Source organism: Macaca nemestrina, chromosome 7 (genome assembly GCF_043159975.1).
Source record: "Macaca nemestrina isolate mMacNem1 chromosome 7, mMacNem.hap1, whole genome shotgun sequence".
Taxonomy (NCBI): Eukaryota; Metazoa; Chordata; class Mammalia; order Primates; family Cercopithecidae; genus Macaca; species Macaca nemestrina.
In genome coordinates, this window is record NC_092131.1 from 79332171 (window position 1) to 79354571 (window position 22401).

Consider the following 22401-nt stretch of genomic DNA (forward strand, 5'->3'; position numbering starts at 1 on the left):
ACATTCTTTTCTTTAAGAATGTTGAATGTTGACCCCCACTCTCTTCTGGCTTGTAGGGTTTCTGCCATGAGATCCTCTGTTAGTCTGATGGGCTTCCCTTTGTGAGTAACCCGGCCTTTCTCTCTGGCTGCCCTTAACATTTTCACCTTCATTTCAACCTTGGTGAATATGACAATTATGTGTCTTGGGATTGCTCTTCTTGAGTATATTTGTGGTGTTCTCTGTATTTCCTGAATTTGAATGTTGGCCTGCCTTGCTAGGTTGGGGAAGTTCTCCTGGATAATATCCTGAAGAATGTTTTCCATCTTGGTTCCATTCTCCCCAACACTTTCAGGTACACCAATCAAACGTAGAGTTGGTCTTTTCACATAGTCCCATATTTCTTGGAGACTTTGTTTCTTTTTACTCATTTTTCTCTAAACTTCTCTTCTTGCTTTATTTCATTAATTTGATCTTCAATCACTGATACCCTTTCTTCCACTTGATTGAATCAGCTATATGAATCAGCTTGTGTATGCGTCATGAAGTTCTCGTGCCATAGTTTTCAGCCCCATCAGGTCATTTAAGGTCTTCTCTACACTGTTTATTCTAGTTAGCCATTCATCTAACCTTTTTTCAAGGTTTTTAGCTTCCTTGTGATGGGTTAGAACATGCTCCTTTAGCTCAGAGAAGTTTGTTATTACCGACCTTCTGAAGACTACTTCTGTCAACTTGTCAAAGTCATTCTACATCCAGCTTTGTTCTGTTGCTGGTGAGGAGCTGGGATCCTTTGGAGAAGAGGTGCTCTGGTTTTTAGAATTGTCAGCTTTTCTTCTCTTGTTTCTCCCCATCTTTGTGGTTTTATCTACTTTTGGTCTTTGATGTTGGTGACCTAGAGATGGGGTTTTGGTGTGGATGTCCTTTTTGTTATGTTGATGCTATTCCTTTCTATTTGTTAGTTTTCCTTCTAACAGTCAGGTCCCTCAGCTGCAGTTCTGTTGGAGTTTGCTGGAGGTCCACTGCAGACCCGCTTTGCATGGGTATCACCAGGAGAGGCTCAGTTGGAAATGCAGAAATCACCCGTCTCCTGTGTCAATCACGCTGGGAGCTGCAGACCGGAGCTGTTCCTATTTGGCCATCTTGGAACGGACCTCGAAATACACTTTAAATATCAAGTTATTTGGGGGCAATCTAATGGTATGCAAAAAACCTCAAAGAATTTACACATCATAAAATTTGACTAAATTAAAATTTTAATCATTATTCATATTTTTTCTTTCAACACTGAAGGATAAACACTTTAATGGATAAAGTCATTTTGAGGTGGTTATATAGTATAGAAAAAACTTCAAAGGCATCTATGAAAAAGTCTATGGTATTGGGAAGGAGGTCTGGGATGGGGCTTTATTCAAGTGGATACTCATGGCAATTCTGGATAGCCTGCACATGTCTACAAAAGGGATACCCTCTCTTAGAAAAATAAACTGTCTCTCTTCATCTCTAACTCACATACCCTTTTTTTGCTTCATAGATTTCAAACTTGTTTTTGTTTATAATTGCCTGCTTGTCTATCTCTTCCTAACTCTTCTCTCTTCCTTTCTTCTTTGCCCACATTCTTCATATTCCCTCATCCTCCTGTCTATATGCACCCCAGGCAAAGCAGTATCTCATCACACAAATAAAAACACAAAAATTTGTTTCAGTCTATTTTGAATTCAGGTAATTCAAAATCATGAATGAGTCCAAGGCATTTGTCCTAAAGTTTTGAAGAAGAAAACAAAGATGTATGAGGCAGGAAGTAAAAGGAGGCACATACTTAGAATATATTTTGTCTATATACATTATTATATATAAGCTATCAATACCCACTAAAATGATTTCTTTCTGTAGAAAAAAAAGGGTAATAGAAAATTAATAAGACCTTGTCATCTCAGAGTGCTAAATAAAAACAAACTAAAACAACTAAATCAGAAGGAAGTTAGAAAGGGAAGAAGGAAAGAAGGGATGGAGGGAGGAAGGGAGGAAGGGAGGGAGGAAGGAAGGAAGGAAGGAAGGAAGGAAGGAAGGAAGGAAGGAAGGAAGGAAGGAAGGAAGGAAGGAAGGAAGGGAGGGAGGGAGGGAGGGAGGGAGGGAGGGAGGGAGGGAGGGAGGGAAGGAGGGAGGGAGGGAGGGGAAGGAAGGGTTTTTTTTTTTTTTTTTTTTTTGACCTCAGAACATTACTCTTGTATTTATCATAGAGGTTTTGGAAGGCTGATGCCTGGAGCATTAAAAATAATAAAAGGAAAACTTGAGGAAGAAAAACATCAATTGCCAACCTCAAGAAGGTGATGATCATAATGGGCAAAAATTGCTCTGAATTGTCTTCTAGTCAAGAACCTATATGACCTTCCTTATTAAACAGAGTTCTCCAGAGAAATAGGAACAACAGGGTATATGTGCGTGTTTGTGTGTATGTGTGTAAGAGTATTATAAGGAATTGGTTCACACTATTATGGAGGCTGGTAAATCCATAATATGCTATGTGGGCCAGATTTCAGATTTTAAATTAAGAATTCTTAACCTGTATTGAGAAATACCATCAGGGCTTTTTGTTTCAAAGAATGAAGTTGCACTGATTTATGTCAACAGTACATACCATTGTACCAACAGACTGTGCTATATTTCCTCTATTGCAAACAGCAACTTTTTCATTTGAAATTATTGCTTCTTATTTTAGAGAAGTTATAAGCCAAAAGAAAAGAAGAAAAAAAAAGGAAAAATGGTTAGTGCCATGAATACTTTAAAAATAATTCAAGGGTTTAGTTTTTAAATGAATTTATTTTTCTCTTTTTCAAATACCAGTGTTTATCTCATTCACCAACATAATCAGTTTCCAGCTTCAACCTCAACTGAAGCAAATGAGATTGCCCTTTTCTTAACCTTCCTAATCCCATACACTCACGTGCCAAGTGGCTTTATGATCACTCAAGGAGAGTTCATGCACAAGCAGTTTCCTTTCATTCCTAAATCAGATACTGATAATTCTGTGAGCATTTTAAATCACACAATAATGTTATTTTAATTTTATCAACACTTTTTCATACTAACCAAAATATTTCTTTCCTCTAATTGGAGTTTCAATCTAGAAATGTGAAGCTTTCAAAGCAAAGTCCCTACCAGAATTAGTAAATTCCTTAACTTACGCCATGTGTTTTCATCCTCTGTATTATTGATTCTGACATTGAACAAACTCTAATTTACTTTTAGTTTATCAATTTTATTAAATTTTATCAATATCAGTGGCCTAATTAAATTCTCACAATCGGCCAGATGTGGTGGCCCATGCCTCTAATCCCAGCACTTTGGTAGGCCGAGGCAGATGGATCACATGAAGCCAGGAGTTTGAGACCAGACTGACCAACATGGTGAAACCCCATCTCTACTAAAAATACCAAAAAATTAGATGGGTGTGGTAGCACACACCTGTAATCCTAGCTAATAGAGTAGGGAGGGTGAGTCATGAGACTCACTTGAACCTAGGAGGCAGAGGTTGCATTAAGCCAAGACCATGCCACTGCACTCCAGTCTGGGTGATGGAGTTGGACTCCAAAAGAAAAAAAAAACTCACAATCTTCCTAGAAAGACAACAAACAATAACATTTATCATTTATTATGTTTTAAAATCAGATTACACATATATAAGTATAATCATATTACATATATTAAAATGTAGAAGTGTTCTAAACTTCATATATATAATTGTGCATGCTAATATATCGTAACACATTATTCACTATAGTACCACATAGTTCAATTTTATCTATAGAAATACATTTAGGTCACTAAGAGGCTACTACTCAAAGTAGCATATTTCAAACATCAGGATTGAATAATTTTTCTACATATTCATCAATTGCTCAAAATCATAATATATTGTATTTTGCTGCATATTGATGTCCCCAGAATTGGTTCCTTCCGGTGGGTTCTTGGTCTTGCTGACTTCAAGAATGAAGCTGCGGACCCTTGCAGTGAGTGTTACAGTTCTTAAAGATGGTGTGTCCGGAGTTTGTTCCTTCAGACGTTCAGATGTGTCCGGAGTTTCTTCCTTCCAGTGGGTTCATGGTCTCACTGACTTCCAGAGTGAAGCCACAGACCTTTGCAGTGAGTGTTACGGCTCTTAGTCCAGAGTTGTTTGTTCCTCTCAGTGGGTTCATGGTCTCACTGACCTCAGGAGTGAAGCTGCAGACCCTCGCTGTGAGTGTTAGGAGTGCTACAGCTCATAAAGGCAGTGCGGACCCAAAGAGCGAGCAGTGGCAAGATTTATTGTGAAGAGCAAAAGAACAAAGCTTCCACAGCGTGGAAGGGGACCTGAGCAGGTTGTGCTGTTGGCTCGGGTGGCCAGCCTTTATTCCCTTATTTGGCCCCACCTACGTCCTGCTGATTGGTCCATTTTACAGAGCACTGATTGGTCCATTTTACAGAGGGCTGATTGTTGCATTTTGCAGAGTGCTGATTCCTGCCTCTACAAACCTTTAGCTAGACACAGAGTGTTGATTGGTGCATTTTTACAGAGTGCTGATTGGCACATCTACAAACCTTTAGCTAGACACAGAGCGCTGATTGGTGCGTTTTTACAGAGTGCTGATTGGTGTGTTCACAAACCTTTAGCTAGACACAGAGTTTTACAGAGTGCTGATGGATGTGTTTTTACAGACTGCTGATTGGTGAGTTTACAATCCTTTAGCTAGACACAGAGTGCTGATTGGTGTGTTTACAATCCTTTAGCTAGACAGAAAAGTTCTCCAAGTCCCCACCCAACCCAGGAAGTCCAGCTGGCTTCACCTCTCGTTTAGATAATTACTTCTTACAGAGCATTTTGTCTTTTCTACAGTTTACTGGAGTTTCCAATTCATTTTCTTCTTTTTTGAAATTGTCAAAAGAAATATGTGTCTTCACATTATTACTAAAATCATCCAGAGTTTTGTACTCATATTATTTGGTGTAGTACATCTTTTTGAAAATGTGCTTCTCATATCAATCTGACTACCATTCTAATTTGGACTGATTGTAAATTTAATATATAGTTGTCAAACTTTGTGGCTTTTCTTCATTACATTTCTGGAATAGGTCTGTTGTTTCTTTCACATTTTTATGTTTCTCTTTCATTCTTTTTTTGTTGTTTTGCTGGAGTAAATCCTCAAGTAACTCCACCAACCCAAAGTCTGTATACTATTAAGCTTTTAGTCTGTTGCAAAATACAATAATTTTTGCCATGTGGTTAAAAGTTTGGCTTTACTCCCTTGCCATATGCCTTTGCAAACAGAAAAAACGTACACATTATGTAAATCACTGATCAAATTGCAAGTTATACATTATTTTAGAGGTGGCTTATAAGCACCTAGTCCAAGTGGCAGGACAAATAACGGTCCCAGGAAGATATCAATGCCCCAATCTCCAGAACCTGTGAAAATGTTAATTTACATGCAAAAGAGATTGTTTTCAGATGTAATTAAGGTTACAGACTTCGACATAGAGAGATTATCCTAAATTACTCCAATAGGTCGAATCTAATCACATGAGTCCTTAAAAGTAAAGAACTTGCTCTGGCTAAAGTCAGAGGAAATGCAACAGGACAAATCAGAATATGAAGATGGAGAAGGCAACATGAAAAGGAATGCTGGTAGCCTTAAGAAGAGACTTCCTGCTGATAGTCACAAAGGAAATAGGACTTCGTTACTAGAAACGCAAAGAACTGAATTATGCCAACATCCCAAATGAGCTTGGAAGTGGATTCTTAGTGGGAAGAGTCTCCAGCTAAGGAGTGACTTCCACCTTGATTTCAGCTTTGTGAATTCCAAGAAATTGGTTGAGCCCACTAGACCTCTGACCTATGGAACTGTGAGGTGATAAATGCATACTGTTTTAATCCATTAAATGTGTGGTAATGTGTTATGGCAATGATCGAAAACCAATACACCAAGGCTTGTTAAGAAGATTCTTTGGAAACTTCAAGGATCTAGAGCAGAAGCAAAGAATCTACAATGATAACAACAAAAACACAATGGCCAGGAAAATGGAAAATAATTCACAAGAAGATACACTAATTCTGTCAATTAGCAGTTTTCTCTGTAAGGGTTTGTTGCAAGTTGTCTCTAGAAAGAGATGGAGAATAGTGGCCAGGCGCAGTGGCTCACGCCTATAATCCCAGCACTTTGGGAGGCTGAGGCAGGCGGATCACAAGGTCAGGAGATCAAGACCACCCTGGGTAACACGGTGAAACCCCATCTCTACTAAAAATACAAAAAAAATTAACTGGGCGTGGTGGCGGGCACCTGTAGTCCCAGCTACTCAGGAGGCTGAGCCAAGAGAATGGCATGAACCCAGGAGGCAGAGCATGCAGTGAGCCAAGATCGCACCACTGCACTCCAGTGTGGGTGACAGCAAGACTCTGTCTCAAAAAAAAAAAGAAAGAAAGAAAGAGATGGAGATTATTGTACAAGAGGTTTATTAGGAGTACTCTTGTTAACCACACTGCAGAAGGCAATTGAAGCAAGTAGAATTGATCAGTAGGAGAAACTGAACTCTAATGGAGTCTAAATGGAAGCCTCAGTGAAAACTACAGGGAGTTCTGAAGCTGAATGACCCATCTGAATTATTCTGAGACAGGGTGAAGGGTTAGGATCTTTAAACCCAAATAGTCACTTCAAATAGTCATTGAGTTTATCAGAATTTGAACAAGACTACTCTCTACAGTGGAGGTGATCTCTTGAGGGATTTTTTTTTTTTTTTTTTTTCCTGGCAGCGTTTATAGCAGCAGAGGGAGTAAGGCCTTCATTCCAGAAGGGGGATCTTGGCATCACTTCATACCATCCACTACATGGCTGCTATTACCAAATCTCCCACAGTTTATATTGTGTCTTTATATTGTGCCAAAAGGTTAATTAACATAACCAAGATCCTTGATCTATTCATGCATAAATTCACTCAATCAACAGATTTTTTAAAATTAAGTACCAAAATGTTCTAGGCACTATGCTTACATAGTTCCTTATTTACATACTTGGTAAGATTTTTATCCTTTTCAGTTTATTAACACTTTTTTTTATATCCCAGCATTGGGTCTGCCTTGGTGAACATATTCTGTACAGTAGTAAGAATGTGTATTACACCCCTGTTTTGTAGCAATTAGATAAAGGCAATTGATAGAGTTGTTCCAATTTTCTAGGTCTTCACTAATTTTTATCTTTTTATCAATTGCTGAGAGAGAGTTAAAATCTCTACCTATGATTATGAAATTGTCTATTTCTTCCTTTAGTCATGTCTCCTTTTGCTTGGAATTTGCCCTGTGCTTGGATCAGCCAAAGATTTATGCAAATTTTATGCAAAATTTGATTTGGGGTTACCCTCTCCAGCTGCCTTCTTTCTAGTACATTCTCTCCTTACTTTCCAGTGGCCATGGTTGCCCTAAACTCTGTCCTCTGGTTCTTCAAATATGTAACCTTTGAGTTTTCTAAAGGGATTTTTGCTGCTGGTCCCTTTGGAGAAAACTCGGAGGGATATTTACAGTATGTACTTGTAGCAGTGGTGCAGGGTCCTTCCTCAAAGGGAGCAGGCTTATCTTTCAATTAAGGGCTTCTGAATCCGTTAACTGACTTCTTTCTTGAAACTGGGTGAGAAACTATGACTCAAATCAGATGTTTGGATACCAGACTTAGAACCTTTCCCATTACATAGCTCAAGAAATAGTCTGATAGGATGCCTATCTATTTGTTTCCTAGGAACTCTGTGATCAATTAGTCACTACCAAAGATCTCTATGGGCAAAGACATTTTAATTTTTTTTTAAGTCTCTGCTTCCCTTTATGAGTTGACATCCACACCTTGTCTTTGACAATTGTGTGGCCCCTTAGGCTTTGCTATTCTGGGCCCACATCATCCCCATTAAAATTAGGGAGCCCATCCCAATGTTAAAATTCCTTCCAGTCATATCGGGTCTAAAAACAACACCGAGCACAAAGCTTTTCAAGGCTGTAGGTACTCCTCTCACTACTGTTAATGCCTGAGTGAGAATAAGCATCCCCTCCCAAGGCATCTAAGTGTGGTTATCACATGATGTTTCAAGCAGGAAAAAGTTAGTCTCCTTGGACACCGGAGGACAAGCCACTTTCACTGAAAAGAGAGGCTCGGGATGGTATGTGGATTCAAGATTGTCAGTTTCATTTGGTTCCAACCAAATGTCCCCATTGCAAATGTTGGAATCCCATTCTTTTCCTGTAGATGTTCTAACTTTTACATGAGAAAGTTAGCAGTAGTGTAGATTTACCTATCGTTATAATTTAACAATGTAATTTTGCACACAATTAAATTTTGTGTTTGGTGTCACCAATATCAGTCCTGTGGCTATAAGAAATAAGATGCTTTTAGAAATATCATTAAAGCATTCTAGTTCTCAGGCTGTGATTTAAGCTGAAAAATAATGGATTTGGGATTGGCGTTTTCACTCTATAAGCACTCAAGTGCACACAAAACAAAATTTCATCCCACATTCCTGTCATTATCGGATTCAGTCCTGCCATTCGGTCATGTTTAATAACCACTTGAATTCACAAAGCATGAGCTTCAGTTGGTGTTTTATCTCAATCCACAGCTAGTAGCTTAAGTAACTGTGATGCCATTGCACCCACTTCCCATTGGCAAAGGAAGCTCAGCACCATACTAAAGCTCAAGGGCATGGCCAAACAATCTCAAAATGCCATTCTCAAAGGTCTACCTCTTGCAACCCAACCACTTCTGATACCAAATGTGAATCAGTTTGGATCTATTCAGGAGATTATAACAACAGCCAGGCATATTGGCTCACATCTGTAATCCAAGCACTTTGGGAGCCTAATGTGGGAGGATTGCTTGAGTCCAGGGATTCAAGCCAGGCTGGACAACATAGTGCGACTCTATTACTACAAAAATAATAATAATAATAATAATTTAGCTGGATGCTGTGGTGCATGCCTGTGGTCCCAGCTACTTGGGAAACTGAGGCAGGAGGATCCCTTGAGTCTAGGAGTTGGAGGCTGCAGTGAGCTATGACTGAGGCCACTGCATACCAGCCTGGATGACAGAGCCAGACCCTGTCTCAGGAAAAAAAAATGCCTGCAGTGATTTAAACATAAGTTTAATATAAATAATTACTGAGGTATGACAAACGAGTAACTATAAGATTTTTTAAAATATCGTAAGTCTCCCTAGGCCTGACGGAGAGGACCAAAATAAGGAAAAGCATGGAAAGGAGCTCTATCCACAAAAATACACTTCACACTTTACTGGAAAAGGCATAGAAGCATCCCAATGGAAGGCACGGAAGTTTTCTGATTTCCCAAAGACAGAACTGATCTATAATTACTAGACAACCAGGAATCATTCATGAGGCACAGACGAATCAGTCAGGTATGAGGACATACAGAGTGAGAGGGTGCCATGTGGGCGTGAGGCCTGGAGCAATGTGTTGATAAGGCTACAGGAGAGTGATTGCCAAGCCTAGATTGGGCAATGAGATTGCTGAGGAACTATACTTCATAGACACATGGCTATTGCAAAGAGCCATTGGATGTTCTCCCACCTAAAATGATGGTACAACCTCTCGGTCCAACAGGGGAAGTCCCTTCTTCCTGCAATGTCCATCTAGGGTCCTCCACTGAGGAAGCTTAACATTGTGCTGAATGTAAAAGAGAAATGCTGACAGGAATTCTATCGATTGGTGTAGAAAAGGTATTGAAGGGTGAATTTTGAGCTGAGAGGCATTAAGTTGCTATCAGGTACATCTCCTATATCCTTCACTGTCTCCCCTTTCCAATTCATTTATTATTCTTTTATCGAGCCAATCGTATGAGCACTTATCAGGACTCAGGTGTTTTTATTCAGTCTGTAAATAACACATTAGGCAGGACAAAGCCTCTGGCCTCACGACATTATATTGTATAATAGGAGATAATAAATAAGCAAAGAAATCCATAATATATTCTCAGATTATGATATAAAAATTAAAGTAAATAAAATATGTTTCTTGAGATTATCTTCTTTTTATTTGTGTTTTTTTAGACGGAGTTTCACTCTTGTCGCCCAGGCTGAAGTACATTGGTGCCATCTCGGCTCACTGCAACCTCCGCCTCCCAAGTTCAAGCGATTCTCCTGCCTCAGCTTCTCTAGTAGCTGGGATTACAGGCTCCCACCACCAGGCCCAGCTAATTTTTGTATTTTTGGTAGATATGGGGTTTCACTATGTTGGCCAGGCTGGTCTCGAACTCCTGACCTCAGGTGATCCACCCGCCTTGGCCTCCCAAAGTGCTGAGATTACAGGTATGAGCCACCACACCCGGCAGAGAATATCTTCTTAAAAAGAAAAGAAAACAGAGCATGCAGGTAGACTGTGATTTAAGATGTAGAGCTTTTATAGATAGGATGTTCATAAATGCCTTTCTGAAGAGATAACTTCTGAATAGAGACCTACTACTCACCATCAGCATCTACCAGCTACCACTTTTCCAGTTCATCATAATTCAACATCACAGTTGAATTATGTCATCTCCTCCTCAAAACTATTTTCTAACTATCCACAGATATGGAGATTAAGAAGATCAAGATCACATTAAATAACAAATCTACCAGGACAAATAATTTTAGAATGGAAATCATGTGCTAAACAAGATATAAAACAGAAGCTTAATTGTCTAAATTGGGTAAACCCAAGGAAGGTGAGAAAAAGCTGTTTATTAGTTGGAACTTTGGTGCCTAGGGTGTACATTAGAGAGATCAGATGCCAGATATATGGAAAACTACAAAATTCTGGACACTACACTTAAATTTACTAATGGCTTCTAACCTACTTTCTGTAACATTTCAGTATTTGATGAGTGGGACTTAGTTTGAAGGCTTCAAGTTCTTCAATTTGTACCTAGAGAGGTATTTGAATGTGTAAAATCAGAAGGAAAGGGAACTGATGCTTACAAAGTAGCCTCTGTTAAGTATTCCACGTCCTGTACATAAATTACCTACTCTTCAGAACAGGTATGATAGGGTAGTTTCAACATTGTACACATGAGAAAACAGAATAGGATGTCTCTTCCCCATTAGTAAGTTTCTTTCCTTGCAATGGTGTAAAACGTTTCACTTGGGCTGGAGTTTCCCGTGGGCAATATTCTCCAGCCACAGATAGAATACTTCATAAATGAAAAAATTGTGCACAGCCTGAAATAGTCCATCAATACCTGTCTCTGGGGTCCAGTTTGCAGGTTCATTTATCTTTCACGCTAAGCTCTGTCCTCTCACTGACATTCATTAGAAATAAAATGTTTTAATTTCTATCTGGCACTTATTTTATTTATTATTTTTTCCAGAAAGCTGGAAAAATAAAAGAGGATTCTGCTGATCTCTGTCAGAGGCACAAACAGGAGATTGTGAGAGATTAAGTGTCTTGCCGGAGATTACATCAATTAGTTGGTGGCAGCCAGGATTCAAATGTGATTTTTCACTCTGCCATAATTCCTAAAGTCTCTACATGATAAATTGCCCTTAGAGATTTGCATGAAAAAAACTATGGTCAAATAAATTTGGGAGTCATTACATACTATATCATTCTCTTAGAAATTTAGCTTGTCTCGTTACATACTAAAAGTTCTGTGAAGTCCTGGATTTAAAGGGAGAAAATTATGTTTAAATTGATTGATTCCTTCATTCATTCAACAAATATGCATTAAACTCTCAGCAAATTCAGGGTCTTCTAGGCCAAAGAAAAAGCACATGCAAAAGCCTCAAGTCAAGAAAAAGCTGGCTTGTTAGAAGAATTTACAAAAGGCTAATAGTCCTGAAGTGTAGTAGTGGCATAAGAACAGTAAGAGATGAGGTTGTAGAAGGTGACAAAGGCCTTATCAAACAGGAATTAATAGATCACCAAAAGAAATTTGGATTTTTGTTCTAAATAGAAACAGAAGCCATTGAAATAGTCGGCCTGACAATAAATGTATTTGGCCACAATCCTATTTATTCTCATAATATTTAAATAAACATGTTATGCTGCTTTACACTCTACTGAGCCCCTTGCATTAGACCGGAAGGTGGGAACTGTTAGTGACCAAGACGGACTTCTCCAGGGTTCGAATCATTTTATGGTCATTATAGACCTAACACCTAGCATAGACCCTTCAAATAGTAGCTACTCAATGAAGGACTTGTTGAATGAATTGAAATCATGAAGGGATAGACAGCCATTACATTTGACAAATGTTTAAAATAAATAGAAATGTTTTACCCTGACATGTAGAAAACATACGATCAGAGAAGACGTAAGCCTTCAAATTCACAGTGGCGCCAGAAGACAAATTAGACTCACCAAGTAAGCCTCAAGAAGGTGGTCCTAGGAGCACTAAGAGGTAGTTATTGAGAAGCCGACAATAAAATGCACATGTCATGAAGCAGTGCATTTCTCATCACTTGATGTTGTCCAACAGAGAATAGAAAACAGTTATGGAGAATATCATAGGAAGGATTTCTTCATCGGTTGAAAGCTAGATTGTATACTTTAAAAATGTCTTTCAACCCTAAGATCTGGGGTTTCATTTGGAAAGCATTTAAGAGAGAAAAGAGTAAGTGAGTTGAGTATAGCTAGAGAGAACTTCTGAACAACAAAAATGTGTAATTTGGCAAACTTTTATCCAAGAAAATAAAGGTAATTATTAAGTGTAAGATGTCAGTATGAAGATATTATTCTACTCCCATCTGACACTAATATAAAACAAACAAAAATAATAAAATGATAGAAAAACAATACCATCCATAAAGTCCATAAAACTCCCAGAACTGCAAGTCAAAAACCTGTAAAATCTGTCAGTAAAATTAAGGGAGAATTTCAAGAGTTGATACATACATCCCCTGATTCCATGTAGATGGAGAGATAACCAGCCAACCTTTACTACAAGGACTCATTCTAAAACACAAGGAAGCCTGGGAAAATGAGGCATGGAAACTAATTCAGGGAAAACAGGATGTGAGGAAATGATCATGAGAATAAGCTCCTTGACAATCCACAGAATTCTGAAAATATTTCTGAAATAATACACAAGAAAGTGTTAATAGTTGAAAATTTTAGGAGATGGGTTAGGTGTGTAGAAAAGGGAGTACTTCTAATTTCACTTCATACCTTTCTCTACTCTTTGAGCTTTTTTCAGTAAAGATTCATAGAGTTTACATTTTAAAAATAATTTCAGAAGGATAAAAATGAAAGTAATTTTATGCTCAATATATGGAAAAGGATTTAAAGGAGACGTATCTTCAGAGTTATTATAAATTTGAGTAAATGAGCAAATTAACAGTTCTCTAAGGAGGAGGTAACAGAATAGACAATATAAAATGTATTCCACTTCTAGACTCTACAATCCTATTAAAAAAACAAGTTCCATTAACCTGAACTTTAAATTTCAAAGGAATCATTAGATTCTCACCACTCTGTAGGAACATCTGGTAACTAGTCAGAAATAACTTGTACTCATTAATGAAAGTCTAGCCCTCCCATAAACAATAAGCGTGAGTACATGTACTAGGTTTAGGTCTAGGCTGAGCAACAGCAGAGACTCTTAAGTGCATGTTCTTCCGCTTCTCTAGAGTTTAGGTATGTTGCCCATGAGTAGTACCTTAAGAGAGAGAGTTCAGTGGAAAAAAATTATGAGTGAGCGAGAAGATACGTTTTCCAGATTCTAAAGTGCCGGTGGATTTCAGCTGATGAGCCTATTTTGTTTTATGCTAAATGTATTACTTTGAAAATATTATAGTGATTGCAAAGTTATGTTTTAAAGGGACATGTTCTTTTAATGCCATTTAAAGAAAATGACCTGGAGTTTTGCTGAAGTAATTCCGTTGGCCTTTCTCTTTTAAGAAATCTACATTCCACCCAAAGCATCTGTAGGCTACAGAATATTATCAGACAACTAATACATCCCAATCAGACTGAATTTATTTATAGACAACGTTCTTTTTGCAATGTTAGATGCCTCATTAACTTGATTCAGCTTGTGCATAGCAAAAATATTCCCTCCCTCTTCAGATTTTTGATAGAGTGAATTATAATTTCTTGTCTCACTCATTATAAACCTTTAGTTTGGAGGACATTTCAGAAATGTGGAGTGCCACTTATGTTAATCCTGGATTACTTGTCCTGGATTAATTATGTTCTGTATTTGTTTTTCTTTGGAAGAAAGAGGAAGTGGCATAGTGACCATTCTTACTTTTTACTTCACATGAAAAATAAGTTAAAATTTAATTTTGTCATAAACATTCCAGGAAAAAACGGAATGTGAATTTGTATTGGAGTAGATTTCATTATTGTCATGATAGTGGAGGTAGGAGTGGGAAACATCCTGGAGCCTTAATAATTCAGCTTACTTTTAAAATCTGTCTCTCTGAGAGCAAAGCTAAGGAGATACTGTGAAAAATGAACACATATACTCCGGTATTATGATCCACATCTTCAAATTTTGAAATTTCCTTTTGAATATATCACTATGCAACTTTGGGTTACATGCTCTTTTAATTTGGTTTGCATTTCTTTGTAAGTGTGGGAGGAAAAGGATTTTTCTTTCCAAATCCTCCATTACAATTATTTTAAATGTATCAGTTTTAAATGAGGTTTAACAGGTTAAATTGAGCTCAGGAAAAAGATAATTATTTAAAATATTAACTTCTATTTATCTTAAATTCAACATTGCATTTTTTCAACTAATTTTCCACAAATAAGTGTATTTGTTTGTTAATAGGAAGTCATACTGGGAAATGTTTCCACATTTTGTTTTAAATAAGATGATAACTTCGTGAAGAAGAAATTTTTTTCTTTAATCACAGCCTGCAATGTTTTAAATCTACAATTTATAATTTTAGTAAACTGTTGTATATACTGGGATATACCTAATATAAAAATATCCCATATCTATTGTTTTTAATTGTCTGCCAGCTGAGAGAGAACACACTGTCTTGTGGTTCTGATACTATCACAATTATTTTAATCAAAGTTGATCACAGAATAAAAAAAGTTATTTCATAGCTGCATCTAAATACCTGAAAACGTGCAACATAACTGGGAATACCTTGTTTCAGGACTTCTGCTTCTAGTCAAGGAAAGATGTAGAAAATCTTTTCACCCTGCAAACAGAAATTTTAAATTACAGGTATTATAAATAAACTTCTGTTCAAATGGAAGAATTAAAAGGATATCTCTAAGTATTAAATCCCTTGTGTTATTAAAGAAGAAAAAAATAAGAAAAAATCATTTTTACAAGCACCTCCGCTCGGGGCTTTGTAATCAAAGACAATAACATTAACTAGGACTTTTTTTGTCCTCTTTCAGACCATAAGTAGTCCTGAATCCATACTGTTTGATAAAAATTCTGATTCTCACAAGAGTCTGGGGATTTGTACGAAACAGTATGACCTACGTTCATCAGATGGAATACTTTTCTTTGTGATGGGAAAAGGATTGGAGAACTGAAGTGGTTTAAAATTAAGATGGAGTTTCTAAACTTGTAAAATTGCTCTAGTGCATGCCAAATGGTTTGGAGTATGGTTTAAGCATATGTGACCGGCCTGTTGATGAGCTGTCTTTTTCAGGATACATATATGAAAAGTTATTTGTAAGCTGGTCCTAGAGAAACTTCAAGTTTACCTGATGATCAGGCTTTGAGACTTCAGGGCACATATGGCATGCCCAAACTAACGACCATCCTCTATTCTAATCACAGTTAAAGTCAGCTGTGGGAGGCTGCCGCCCTTGAATGGTTTATAATCAGCTTGAGACATGAAACTGACTCATTTCTGGAAGTGTGGGGGCTGTTCTTTCACTCTTTTCAGTACATGAATGCCACCATAAAATAAGATTAAATGCTCTGGGGTTTTCCCCGCTGTTTCCCTTCCCTATTTGTTAACTTTTCATGGTATGTGGGCTCATACTGTATTTATGTTTTCTTAGCTTCAAATTATCTCACTCACAATTTTGCATTGAACAGCCTGCTTTGCCATACTTCTAAAATAGGGCATATATTCCTATTATGCTACATTTTCATCACATTGTTTTAAAGAAATGAACACCTTGAAAGTAAATATGTATAATACTTAAACTCGTTAAAGTTAAGTATCTTCCTTGGTGTCCCAATCTATTCAATGTCACCTCCTGGGAGATTACTTGTGAGCTTCTTTTGTGTTGTCTAAAGGTAGCTGTAAACTGGTTCTCTAAAATACTATTATTAAGAAATCACATTGAAATTATAGACTTTCTTCCTGAGGCTTCCAAACTTTATAGAGTTTCATTTCCTTCTTTTAAAAGTGTCTTTGGCCTCCTAAATTATGGACACACATCTTCTAGAATTTTATAAAGATTTACCTTACTTGAGTTATTGTTCCTACGGGTTTTGAAAAAATCTTTCAAAGATCTGTCCTACTTAAGTTGTTCCTGCCTTGAACTTCAGCTAATCTTCCTGAGCAATATCATAAAGGTAAGAATCTGATATGACTGTATTAGTCTGACAATTAGACCAAAAAGCAACTGACATGTACCTATTAAGTATACAGCTTATTGTTACGATAGAGTGAAATAAATATATGAAAAGATAAATAAAAAGATTCTTTTAAAAATGTTTTCCTACCATGGACACAGGAACTTTCTGAAGTCCCCCAAGTTCTTAGCACAAGACTGTTGCCAAGAGTGTTGACCGGGCGCGGTGGCTCCCGCTTGTAATCCCACCACTTTGGGAGGCCGAGGCGGGGGAATCACGCCGTCAGGAGTTCGAGAACAGCCAGGCCAACACGGTGAAATCCTGTCTCTACTAACAATGCAAAAACATTAGCCAGTCGTGGTGGCAGGCTCTTGTAATCCCAGTTACTCCGGAGGCTAAGGCAGGAAAATGGCGTGAACCCGGGAGGCGGAGCTTGCAGGGAGCCGAGATCGCGATATTGCACGCCAGCCTGGGCTAGAGAGCGACTCCCTCTGGGAAAAAAAAAAAAAAAAAAAAGGAGTGTCAGATATACATTAATGTGTGTGTGTGTGTGTATACACATATGTGTGTGTATATATATAAAGGCTGACCTGTGTTGGTCTCATACTGGGTAAAGTGCTGCTAGTTCTTGCCATGGTAGAAAGATGTATCAGGCTTTCAGCCAGGCACGGTGGCTCACACCTGTAATCCCAGCACTTTGGGAGGCTGAAGCGGGCGGATCACAAGGTCAGGAGATCGAGACCATCCTGGCTAACATGGTGAAACCCCGTTTCTACTAAAAATATAAAAAGAAAAATTAGCCGGGTGTGGTGGTCCAGGGCTATAGTCCCAACTACTCGGGAGGCTGAGGCAGGAGAATCGCTTAAACCGGGCAGGCGGAAGTTGCAGTGAGATGAGATCGTGCCACTGCACTTTAGCCTAGTGACAGAGCGAGATAGCTGTTCAAAGAAAAAGAATATATATATACACACATATATGTATACACACACATATATATATATGGAGAGAGAGAGAGAGAGACCAGGCGTTCTCTTGGTTTTAAGATTCTCTTGTCTTTTTTTTTTTTTTTTTTTTTTTTTCCCGAGTTTCACTCTTGTCCCCCAGGCTGGAATGCAGTGGTGCGACTTCGGCTCACTGCAACTTCCACCTCCCGGGTTCAAGCGATTCTCCTGCAATAGCCTCCTGAGTAACTGGGATTACAGGCATGCACCACGACGCCCGGCTAATTTTGTATTTTTAGTAGAGACAGGGTTTCTCCATGTTGGTCATGTCTGGTCTCCAACTCCCGACCTCAGATGATACGCCCACCTCAGCCTCCCAAAGTGCTGGGATTACAGGCGTGAGCCACCGCGTCTGGCCAAGATTCTCTCGTCTTTAGCATAGTGTCTCGGTCTCTTACCTGCCCTGGATTAATTGCTCGATCCGAATAACTGGTTTCTCTGCATGTTTCTCAGTCTCTAAGCAGTCACTCAACTCTGACACGTCTGCTTCCTCTTTAATCAGTATCCTTGACATTCTCCCTCATTTTTGACAATGTACTCATCCTGATTATACAAATGATTACAAATCTCTATCTGGGATATTTGACTCTATAGTTTTAATCTCACCGCACTGATCATCCAGTACCTATAGTATATTCAAGTTATAAGTTCCACGGAGGTAAAAATCCTCCAAGTTGCAACTGTATAAAGGCATTAAAGCATGACACTCTAAAGGCATTAAAGAATCAATAAAATAATGTTACTTCTGGTAATAATATAGCTGCAGAAATCAGGATTCTGCATTTCTTTTCTCAAAAATAATTGAAACTCAATAGGAAAAAGTTTTTAATAATCATGCAGAACTCCAATTTTTGGCAAATTGGAAGACATTTACAATCTATAGCTTCCAAATTGATGAAAGAGATCACAAAAGCTATATGGGATAAAGCAAAAATTAAAAACTGTAGAGAGGAATATAAGCAAAGAGGGTGGTTTATAATAACAAATCTCAAAAATTTCTGGCAAAAGATACACTTCCTGAAGAGGAGGGATAGGCCCAGAAATGCAAAAAAGCAAAAAATCTATCATATTAATTTTGCTATAGGTGCATGAATTGGGGTAAGATAGGCTGGCAACAACAGCGTTACTGGCCCCAGTATGGTTCCACGAATAGAGGAAGCAATAATATACAAATAATGACACAGACACTGCACATGTTCTAAAGGCATTTTTCTGTGGTATTTGAGTAGAAAGGAGACTTTATGTTGTGAAAGCCAGAAAACTTATATATCGATTCCCACTGTTCTCCAGCACAAAAATCTCTTGCACATAGTTTAAGAAATACAAAATCATTCAACAATAGATACTGAAAAATAGCAAGACATTAAAGGAGGAAGAAAGTAAAGTATAGGCAACAAAAGAGAAGAATACTCAACAGGAAAAAGTGATACAGAGAAAGTAAAATCATAGCAAATATTTTAGCAAGCATTTTAAAATATTTTATAAAGCAAACTCCACTGTGAAGGAAGACACAAAGCAGAAAGACAGAACTCAAAGAATAGACAGCAAAACAATAAAAGAAAATAAATTGCAAACTGGCAGGATTTGGAAAGGAATTAGAAGAAAAAATGCTGTCACTGATTATGACAGAATTCAGTACAGTACAAGGGGTTTATGCTTCTGTCATGATAGGGTGAATGGAGCAAGACTTAATTGTGCACTATAACCAACTAGAAAACCAGAAAAAAATGCAAATAAAGGGTTTGCAGACATCCTACAAGTACTATATGATTATAGTCAGTAAGAGAAGAAGAAAAAATTACGTGAGTCTTATAATCAAACTGGATTTCTCCACAGAAGAACCACATTGTCAGGAGGTAGATTCCAAGCAGAACTAGGTGGTCACGCTGAGTTGTGTAGACAGAGATCAGAGTGCTTAGAGTTTTCGAGGCTGAGATTTTGTATGGAAGAGTACAGGAAAGGAGAGAACACATAAATAAGTAAATCAGGAAATCTTTACAATCATCTCTGAGTCACCTGTTAAACACTAAGTCATGCATATATAGGCCAAGGCAAAAAGGAAGCTGTGTGTCAACAAATTTCAGCTTTACGCAGGTCTGGGAAAAGTTCAAGTTCCCAGAAGCCAGAGTATAGATTATTCACTGAATACTCGGAACTTTCTATAGAAATACCAAGAGGACTATAGTAACATACGGTAAAGATTGTTCTTTAACCTCAGAGAAAGGCTAGAATGGACAAAACTGGACTGGAAGTAACTTAACTGCCTGCCAGAACAAAGTGCAACATATTTTGAAGGAAGACAAAAAATATGACACTCAACAGCATGAAATTCGTAATGTCCAGCATTCAATCAACTACTGTTATAGACGTGGAAAAGCAAGAAAATTAAATCCACACCTAGGAGAAAAATCAGTCACTACAAATAGATTACAAGTGACAGAAATGAGGAAATTAGCAGACACCAACTTTTAAAAAAAACTACCAAAAAACCGCTCAAGCATTTAAAGAGTAACATGAACACAATGAAGAAAAACATAGAATGTGGGACAAAAAGTGTCAAACTTCTAGAGAAATAAATGTATTAAAGAATAAATTCACTGGATGAAATTAACAGTGGATTAGACATGATAGGAAAAATATCAATGAACTTGAAGACAGTGGTAGAAACTATCCTAAATACAGACCAGAAAGAAAAAAGTCTAAAAAAGAATAGGTACTGAAGTCCCAATGACTTGGGAAATGATATTAACTGCTGTAACATGAGTATAATTGGAATTCATGGAAGAGGTGAGACACTGAGGGTCAGAAAAACATATTGGAAGAAATAATAGCCAAAATATTTACAAATTTAATAAAAATAGGAAATCTTCAGGAACAAAATTAATAAACTCCAGTAGGATAAACACAAAGAAAAACATACAAAGTACAACAGGAGGAAGTTGTTAAAACCGGTAATAAAAAGAAAATCTTAAAAGCACCCAGAGGAAAATAGACACATTGCATACAAAAGAACAAAGATAAACACGAATGCAGACTTCCAGTCAGAAACTATTCAAAACAGAAGGCAGTGAAACATTTTAAATTGCTGAAAGAAAAAACAATCATTTCAATTTAGAATTCTATATCCCTAGGAAAAAAAAAATCCTTCAAAATTAACAGGAAAATGGATATTTCTTCAGGCAAAGAGTTAATGTATATTTTTTTCAGTTAATAAAAGATTTCAGCCGGGCGCGGTGACTCAAGCCTGTAATCCCAGCACTTTGGGAGGCCGAGACGGGCGCATCACGAGGTCAGAAGATCGAGACCATCCTGGCTAACACGGTGAAACCCCGTCTCTACTAAAAAATACAAAAAAACTAGTCGGGCGAGGTGGCGGGCGCCTGTAGTCCCAGCTACTCGGGAGGCTGAGGCAGGAGAATGGCGTGAACCCAGGAGGCGGAGCTTGCAGTGAGCCGAGATCCGGCCACTGCACCCCAGCCTGGGTGACACAGCGAGATTCCGTATCAAAAAATAAAAATTAAAAAAAATAATTTCAGAGAGCAAATATATACATATCTATATATACACACACACACACACACACACGCCAAATGGAAACTTGTACCTATGTAAAAGAATGGTGAGTACTTGAAAGGGTAAATATTTTGATGAATGTCTTTTCTTTTTAAAGATTTATTTAATTTCTTTAAACTTGAGTATGTAAGGCAAATATTGAAACAAAATTGATTGAAATTTTATGTAGAAATAAAATCTGAGACAAAAATGGCACAAGAAAGGGTAGGTGGGAAATAGTATAATATTATTTGAAGATACTCTGCGATGAAAGCGTATCAGTCAGGGTTCAGTCATGTCAAAGAAACCATATAGAGTAAGTATAAGATAAAGTTTGAACAGCGTAAGTATAATATAAAGAAAACATTAAAATCTGTTGTGTTTAGTTGTGTAAAGAAGCAGATGGAAGGGATATGAAAGGAAGTAACACTGTTCTGACTATGTCTTTTTGAATCATTTTCATTTTGGAAGTATTCTTCATATTCAAAAACTTAAACTAAATCAATATTTAACAAGAATGGGTAAAAGATCTAAAACTAATGCAAACAAAAACAAATGAACCCAACTGTAATTCCAAATAAAAAATATTAAATACACTGAAAAAAAAAATAAAAGAACTAATACAAGTAACTTTTGATCACAAGTATTTTGATTATATACTCTCAATCCATGTTAAAAAAAAAAAAAAAAAGAACTGTTAAGAAATCTTGAACTCTTGTTAGTAGGTTTGTTATTCATGTTGTACAGATGATTGAACAATGAGTTGATGTCATTGCGAGTGAGGGTTTCCACTGTGGAGGCAGGGAGATAGAAATACAGAAAAATCTTGTAGGTTTGGTTTGCAATTGAAAGCATTAGTATGAACTTTTACTTTACTTAGATATATACATACACACATGTATATAAATATCACAGCTCTGTTTGTTGGAGAGATCGAGAAGTAATAACACACCAATAATGAACATGATTTCTGCCCAGATCTTGTTTTCTAAATGCTATTTTCCACTAAAGATACCAGGGGAGGGTCAGGGGAAGTACAAAATGAGTCTGGATAATCTTGTTGTGTCAGGGGGATAGTGCTTAAAAAGTGATGTCAACAACCCATAGAAGCCAGCCTATAGGGTTTTCCTTTGAATAAATCCAGGAAAATTTGAGCATCAAAACAAATAAGGTGGTAATAGAGTGTAACCCAAAGATTAAAATAGGAATCCATAAGTCTATACTGAAGAAAGATAGAAGGAAGGAAAGAGGAAGAAATGGATCTTCATTATAGTAAGCTTTGACTAAGAAATATGAAGAGAGTGATTGATAGAGTTAGAAAATCATTATTTTTCAAGTATCACAGTTAAAATTGGGTCAGACAAGAAT

General features: G+C 37.4%; 1 long non-coding RNA gene across 1 annotated transcript in view; it reads right to left on the reverse strand.

Moving 5' to 3' along the window:
• Positions 1 to 16956, reverse strand: part of LOC139364102 (uncharacterized) — a 142284-nt gene extending 125328 nt beyond the window's left edge. Inside the window, exons 1-2 of the long non-coding RNA XR_011625377.1 lie at positions 16631 to 16956; positions 15080 to 15134 (exon numbers count right to left, since the gene is read on the reverse strand). This is a non-coding gene — a long non-coding RNA (uncharacterized lncRNA). The remainder of the gene's footprint in view (positions 1 to 15079; positions 15135 to 16630) is intronic.
• Positions 16957 to 22401: the final 5445 nt, after the last annotated feature.